Source organism: Crocuta crocuta, unplaced genomic scaffold (genome assembly GCF_008692635.1).
Source record: "Crocuta crocuta isolate KB4526 unplaced genomic scaffold, BGI_CrCroc_1.0 scaffold139, whole genome shotgun sequence".
Lineage (NCBI taxonomy): Eukaryota > Metazoa > Chordata > Mammalia > Carnivora > Hyaenidae > Crocuta > Crocuta crocuta.
This window is the reverse complement of record NW_027533258.1, coordinates 4,926,558-4,934,923: the sequence shown is the minus strand read 5'-3', so window position 1 is coordinate 4,934,923 and position 8,366 is coordinate 4,926,558. Positions and strand designations below refer to the sequence as shown.

Below are 8,366 nucleotides of genomic sequence, written 5' to 3'. Positions count from 1 at the left end.
GTACAAGAAAGAAGGAATTTACTCTTCTGAATACAATGAAGACTTCAAAAGGAGGCCGAAGGGATCTCTGTCCAGCAAGACATCATCGCTGAGGTACAGGATTCCATATATAGCCAGAGCAGAGGACCACTGTTTTAGCCCATTGGGAAAAGGGACTCCTAAGGCATTTGCAGCCAATGCCTGTGTTTGCAGGACCTCACTGCAGCCTTGCAGATTCAGATTTGACCTCCAGTTTTGCCACCACCAGCTGGGTGACCTTGGAGAAATTCTTCAGTATTTCTGATCTTCAGTTAACTCCTCTTTTGAATGAATGAAAGAACAGAATCACTCTACACATTTATAGTCCCACTGACTGATGAACTGTGGAAAGCACCCCCTGTAATTCTGGAGCATTTGTGGAAGGTGAAGAGGCAGCATTATCATTTTTGGGAGGCGAGGAAGGAGGCTAACCGGACCGAGGTTCAGCATAAAAGATAACACAAGAAAGCAAACTGTGTGGCCAGCGATGGGTCCAGAGGGTTCATTTGGGCTCTTTCCTTGTCCCTCCACACCCCTGACCATATCAAACTCTCCTACTGGGAGAGGCAGGGTCCCAGCCTTTACTTAGATTTCTTATTAGACCCCTGAACTCTCGTCTTTTGTCTGTTTTATTTCTCTCCATTCAGTGACTCTAATTCCTGATCAGAGGACAGAGTGACCAAAACATTTCCTGCCTGGGACAATCAAGTCCCTCTAGAGAAAGCCCCGGCATGCCTCCACCACCTTGTCAGGTCCCCGATGCAGATACTTCTGGGATTTGGCTGGTGAGCAGACAAGAGCGGGGGCCCAGTGAGGAGTACCCCCTGACTGTGCCCCCGATTTTCACACCATCATGGGTGGTCTCCTGAGCCTAACTGGCTGGGCTGAGACCAACCAGGTGTAACGCTAAGGTCATCAGGCGGATTTTTAAAGAATAAACACGTCAGAGCCTTGGCATCCTGAGATGTGCTGTCGCCTTCTAAGCAGGAGCCCTGCAAGGCCGTACATAATCAGTGTCTCCGAATCGCTTCATGCCCTCGAAGCCGCAGCACGTCCTCTATAATATTGTTATTGGTGGCAAATCTTCATTTGCCCGGAGTAGATTTGATTTCAGAAAATAGCTGAGAGCGATTCATTCCCGCGCCTGGCCACAAGGAGGGTGATCAAGCAGGGTAATAGCACTTTGGGTAATAAACAAGTGTGACTTTGAGATTGATTTTTTGGGGGCATGGATCATAAACCGATTCTGGGAGCAATCGGAAATGCAGCTGTCTGAGCTTTCCCAAATACGCTTCCTCCTGAGTTCGTACTGTGTAACAGACGCTTTACGTAGATAGTCTTTAAATACATAATCTCACAATTAGGCCATATGATCAATATTAGCTAAAGAGGGAACAGACTCCCAGAGCAGTAACCTACCCAGTGTCACAGAGGTAATGAAAGGCCGCATCAAGATCAGACTCTACACTACCTGACTGCAAACACTCATGCTCTGGGACTTACCCGCGGGGCTTTGTGACCGATTTTTTTCTCAGCCTCCTCATTCTCTCCCCATTTTCTTCAGCTCTCTCTTTGCCAAACCTCAGCCTCCTACCCGGCAGCCTCCACCTTCTCAGAGTAATCTGCCTGACAAGATAAAACCTTCAAATAAGCCCTAGCCAGGCCTAAAATGGCAAATATGGCAATTACCCTAGCTTTTCTCATAAATCACCCAAAGCATCGCTTCCCGGCCTTTTGGCTAAGATCAAGTGTAGTATCTGCTCTTATCAGTTTAATAAATCACTCAAAGCAAAAACAAACAACCAAAAAACACGGAGAGTAAAAAAAAAAAAACCCTCTGCCTTTGATGTGCCCAGGAGACATCAGTACCCTAAAAGGACAATACAGTTGGCTCTTGTTCTTTGCAGTAGTTACATTCTGAAGAGTCCTGAGAACACCAAATTAGTGCACACAGAACCATTGGCCCCAACGGAAATGCAGGGTTAGGGCTCTGCAAACCTCCGGTCACTCCATTTTCATCAGTCAACCCCGACTTAACCTTGTTTTTGTGTTTGTGTTTAAAAACTCCTTATTTGGGGGGGAAAAAAACCCCTCATTTGTTATATATCATGGATTCATTAACATTGAACTCCTGGCCGACAGCACTGTAACTCATGCCGGAGCCAAGCCTATCTAACTCACGGGGTTTCTCCATAAGGCATAGCACAGACTTCTTGAACTTGGGAACACTGGACACCACTTCAGCACCATGTTAGGGGCCATTTTATTTTTATTATTATTTTTTAAAATATTTTTATTTATTTCTAGGAGAGAGAGAGAGAGAGCATGAGCAGGGGAGGGTCAGAGAGAGAGGGAGGCACAGACTGAAACAGGCTCCAGGCTCCAAGCTGGCAGTCAGCACAGAGCCCGACGCGGGGCTCGAACCCACGAACCGCGAGATCATGACCTAAGCGAAAGTCGGACGCTTAACCGACTAAGCCACCCAGGTGATGTTTGGGGCCATTTTAAACAGCAAAGTCATCAACAGCCATCTCTGAAATGCAAATAATGTGGCACAAATAAGGCACTAAAAGGGATACCTTGGTTATAGTATGAAAGCAAAGTGTCACCTTGTTCGACCTCAGCCAGGACTGTGTATGTTGAGTGAATTCATGCTTGTCACTCTAAGCATGTCCATGGATGACCACAAAAGTGCCACAGGTTTGGGGCGGCTGGGTGGCTCAGTCAGTTGAGTGTCCAACTTCGTGGTTTGGGAGTTCGAGCCCCGTGTCAGGCTCTGTGCTGACAGCTCAGAGCCTGGAGCCTGTTTCAGATACTGTGTCTCCCTCTCTCTCTGACCCTCCTCTGCTCATGCTCTGTCTCCCTCTTTCTCTCTCTCAAAAATAAATAAACATTCAAAGAAAAAAGTAATTACAAAGCCAGTAGGGAAAAAAATACCCAGCCCTCCAAAAATATTAAAGAATTTAAATAAACCTTATTAATTGCAAGTAGCTACAAAATTAAAGATAAGAAAATCCTACATACCAGGATCTATGAGATAGAGCTAAAGTGGAAGTCTGAGGAAAATCTTTAACATGTACATAAATGAACCAGACAAAGATGAAAATAGCTTACATAGCCCCCCTGACATCTTATAAGTTATAAAATAAAACTAAATCAAACAACAAAAAGAATAAGGAATTCAGAAAAAATCCCTACTTCCCCAAAATGCCCATTAATCAAGTGAAAATATTAAAATAAAAGTGTTTAAACTTTTTTAAATGTTTATTTGTTATACTTGAGAGAGAGAGAGAAAGAGAGCGAGTGCATGAGCAAGTGGGGGAGGGGGAGAGAGAGAGGGAGACACAGAATCTGAGCTGTTAGCACAGAGCCTGATGCGGGGCTCGAACTCACAAACCAGAACCATGACATCATGACCTGAGCCGAAGTCGGAAGCTTAACTGACTGAGCCGCCCAGGCGCCCCTAAAATGAAATTATTAAGAATTAAGAATTACTACAGTGTTCTTGATGTAAGGGAAAACATTCCCCCAAAAGGAGTACTTGGGCACTAAGAATTATGTTTTTTTAAATTCTGCCTTGAAAAAAACTATGAAGTTAAGATGAAGAAAAATTGAGAGGGGGGAAAAAGTCTCCATCAACCACAAAATGACAATATTCTTAATATAAAACAAACCTCCCAAAAATCAATAGAATAGAGATGAAGAGCTTAAGTACAAAAAAAAAAAAAAAAGCAAGTATTATGAAAAGACATTTTAGAAAAGGAAATATAAATGGCTCTCAAACCTCTGAACACATGTTCAGGCTCACTGACAATTGGAGAAATTAAAACAAAACTCTAATATCCCTTTTTTTAAAACTACCAGATGAGAAAGACCAAATGTTAGATAATGCATGTCCTGCAAAGTTGTGGGAAAAGAGATGCTCTCCTGTACCTCTCTTGACAGCAATTTGACATTGACCTCAAAATTAAAGTCTGTCCTTGACTCCAAAGTTCTACCTCTTGGAATGTAGCCACGAAATCCATTCATGAACTTGTGAAATAAAACATATACAAGTTTATGATAGCAAGTTTATGATAGCATCGTTTATAGTAGCAAAACAATTGGGGCAACTGAAATATATCCATAGTAGAATGTGAGCTAAAAATATTTTGAAGTATTGAAGTATCCATACAATGGAAAATATATTAAAAAGCAGGACCGCCTGGATGGCTCAGTCTGGTTAGCTTCCCACTTTGGCTCAGGTCATGATATCACGGTTCATGAGTTTGAGCCCCATGTCGTCAGGCTCTGTGCTGACAGGTCAGAGCCTGGAGCCTGCTTCGGATTCTGTGTCTCCCTCTCTCTCTGCCCACTCATGCTCTCTCTCTCTCAAAAATAAAATAAACAATAAAACTTAAAAACAAGCGCTCTCTAACTATGCCGATAGGGACCCCACTTTCAAGATTTATCACTGAAAGTAAGAAGCAAAGTGTAACAAAGAAAAAAATAGGTCTAGAATGGTACCATTTATGCCCACCAAAATAATATATGTGCATTTAGATATAATGTATAAGCGTAAGCTTGTGTAGCATCCACCTTTTGAGAAGGACGTTAATAGCACTTTGCATTCAGGCACGCGAACGGTAAAGCGATGATAGGCAGGTCCAGTATAAAACAGAGCACTGACTCGGAAATCACACATTTCAGTTTACATTCCTGCTCTGCTGCTGATCAACTCTGTGACTGTGAGCTAACAAAAACATTTACCTCTCTTGCAGTGATTCGTACAAAGACTGGCAGTGATACAGTTTAAAATGGCAGGCATGGAGTAGGCAGTTGATAAATGGTAGGTGTTGTGATGGACCCATTTTAAAAGAACTCCATTCAGCCGTGGATACGGCCAGCTTTAGGAAGCCTTAAAAGAGTTCAAGACCCAGGAAAGGCAATGTTTCTGTTCCAGTCTGAAGGCAGAAAAGAGCTGATGCCTCAGTTTGAAGGTAGTCAAACAGGGGGAATTCTCTTACTTGGGGGACAGTCAGACTTTTTGTTCTGCTGAGGCCTTTAACTGATTTTTCCAGGCCCACCTGCATTGGGTAGAGCAATTGTTTTACTGAGCCTACTGATTCAGATGTTAATCTCATCTGAAAGGACTCCAGGGAAATACCCAGAATAATGTTTGACCAAATATCTGGTACCCAGTGGGCCAGTCAAGTTGACACATAAAATTAACCATTACACAAGGGTATGGGAATGAATAGGGAGTAACCTTGAGAAAACTAGCAAGCCTCCCTGAGAGTCTGGTATAAGATGGGAAGGCACTACTAGAGAACAGATTGACGCAGATCCTAATGGTACAAAATTGCAAAGTAACCGAAGGAGAATTTACCTGGTGCTATTGATGGAAGATGGAGACAGGGGTGGTGGTGGAGGTGAACATGAGGCCATATTCATATGCAGTTTTGTAAACTTGGAATAGCATGAGAGAGGCTTGCACAGACAACTAGGATTTAGAATGAAAGCATAATTGTCCTTATTCATCTGTTGTTCAAGCCAAGCTGGATGTCACTGTGGAGCCAGTAAAGGTTAAGGAATTTGGAAATCCATGCAGATGCTTCTGAACGAGAAGTTCTGCTCTTCTGAATGCTGAATATGAGACGTCAAAGAAGTCCAGTATGGTTCTCTTGCTGTTAGTGTTGATCACCCTGCCCCCGGTCCCAGGATGAGAGCAGGGCCATCAAGGGACAGGGAGTTCCCTTCAGACTAAACTGACCTCCTTCTTCCAAGGGAGCTCTGCCCAGGAGCTGAAGATATAAATTTAGTAGTAATTTGGCCTTATGATAATAACTCATAAAACTGTGGAACTGAATGAGACCACCTAGGACAGTGGGTCTCAGCTCTGAGTGCACGTAAGGGTCACCTGGGAAGCTTTTAAAACCTGCCAAAGCCATGGGGCACCCGGGTGGCATAGTCGGTTGAGCGCCTGACTCTTGATTTCTGCTCAGGTCGTGGGATCAAGCCTCGTGTGGGGCTCTGAGCTGAGCATGGAGCCTGCTTGAGATTCTCCCACTGCCCCTCTGTCCCTCTCTCCCACAAGCTCTTTCTCTAAAATAAATAAAATAAAATAAAAACCTGCCAAAGCCAGAGCCCCACACCTGGAGATTCCGATTTCCCTTGTCTGGGGTCCACACATCCCTGCATTTAGAAGCCAAACCCAGATGATGCTCATGGACAAGCAGAGTTGAGAACACCCATCGGGGGAAGAAAAGAGAAATCTCCAGCAAACTTTGAGGCAGTCAACACTGGACATCGATTTGAGAAGTAGTGACCATTGAAGAAAAGGAAAGCCAGAGACGAAGGGTTTTGAGAGAAGGTCAATAGTACCACATGCCTGTCGGTGAATTGGATGAGGTTAGAGAAGTGACCAATGCATCAACCGGGAAGCAGTTACCTTGAAAAGAGTGGTAAGGGCAGGAGGCAGGTTGGAGTGAGCCGCGGTGGAAAGAACATCACAGCAACATTTTTCAGTTCTGGTCTGAAGACATGGGCATAAACGATGGAGCAGCTGCTGTAGGAGATGGAGGAATGGAGAGCTTTTGACGATGCTGATGGGGATGTCCTAACAGAAAAGAAGAATTCCATGAAGAAGGAGACAAGTGTGGTTACTGCAGGTGGGGTGGCCCTGAGCAAGCCAGAGAGCATGGAGTCCAGATGAGAACCAATCAACCTTAGATGGGAACAAGGATCCCTCCTCGTTGGAACCAAGTTGGAAGACTGAGAAGACATGAACTAGTCATATCTGTAAATTTGGTGGCGAAGAGGGAAGAAAGTCCCCATCTGATCAGGCTTCTATAAATATTTATTTGTATCAACAGGATCAAACGATAAAAAAATAATATTTTGAAGCCACTTCATGGATTATACCATGGACATATTTTCTTGTGAATAAATATTCATCTCAATCATCCTTTTAAAATCACCGCAAAACGGTGTATAGGTGGCTCAGCTGATTAAGCATCTGACTTCAGCTCAGGGCATGGACTCACTTTCGTGGGTTCGAGCCCCACGTTGGGCTCTGTGCTGACAGCTCAGAGCCTGGAGCCTGCTTCGGATTCTGTATCTCCCTCTCTCTCTGCCCTCCCCTGCTCACACCCTGTCTCTCTGTCTCTCAAAAATAAATAAAAATTAAAAAAATTTTAAATAAAATTACTGCACAGTGGTCCTTTGTATAGTTGACCACTATTTTTTAAATCATTACTCTTGTGGGGGTGGATTGATTTCTTTCCCCATCTTTTGATGATAAATATCTTTACACATGATTTTAAAATTATTTTCCTCCAGTTAGATTTCTGTATAAAGCATCCTTTTATCAATCAGATGACCCTTTCTCTCCAATATTTTCATTGCTTCTTTGGGGCAACCAGAATTCTGCTTTATGCACCACAAAGGATATAATTTCTACTTTCTGTAAACTTTCTATGCTAAGTAAAAGTGTCTGCTGTTGATGTGACTTTATTCCCACAGGTCTCCTTTAATATACTGTGGCCTCACAGACTGACTTGAATTAACACTAATTTCAAGTTAATTATTTAGTATAAAGAGCAGCTTCTCATTTTTCTACTAACACCACCATCAACCTGGAAAACCTTGATTAATCAACCATGAAAAAACTGCTTCTAGAAGTTGAAAAGCAGAACAGCTTAAATTCCCAAAGATGATTTCTCCTCTCCTTCACATATGTCCCCAACACACACCCTTCCTGTTGTCTTCATTTCTCCATCTTGGTTAGTCTCCCCTGTGCAATTCTTGACTCTCAAAACCTGAGTCTCTATCCTCTGAAGATAAGACTCATAGAAAACTTGACTTAAATGCTGCTGATTCCCTTCTGCACAACAGCATTTCGTTCTTGAAATAACACCAAATGCTTGAATTCCCCCTTTACTCTTATTATATCTGGAAGCCACTCTATAGAAAAAATACTTTATTTCTGTCCAATCCCACTGGACGGGGGTCCAGTATGGAACCCCAAAATGATTGACTCTTGGTCCAAAACTCTTTATAGCCAAGGACACTACAGGAACCAATACATGTTTCTAATGTCAAAGATGAATGAGCTTTTCAAAATGCAAATCTGATCAGCTCCCTGTATTGCTTAAAGCCCTGCAGTGATTATCCAGTGTTCTTGGAATAAAGACAGTCTTCCTCAAGAGGACCTATAAGGACCCTCCTGTGCTCTGGTCACAGATCTCTCCATGCCACTCCTTGGTCTCTGAAAACCATTTGCATTTCTCTTATTTTAGTTTCCTGAGCAAGCCATGCACTCTTCTACCTCAAAGGTCTGTTCTTTTCCTAGGGAACTGTGTTGACAT

At 43.1% G+C, this 8,366-nt stretch overlaps 1 pseudogene; it reads left to right on the top strand.

The window, feature by feature from the left end:
* The first annotated feature begins 1,736 nt into the window (after window positions 1-1,736).
* On the top strand, window positions 1,737-1,857 carry LOC144217343 (U2 spliceosomal RNA; annotated as a pseudogene).
* Window positions 1,858-8,366: the final 6,509 nt, after the last annotated feature.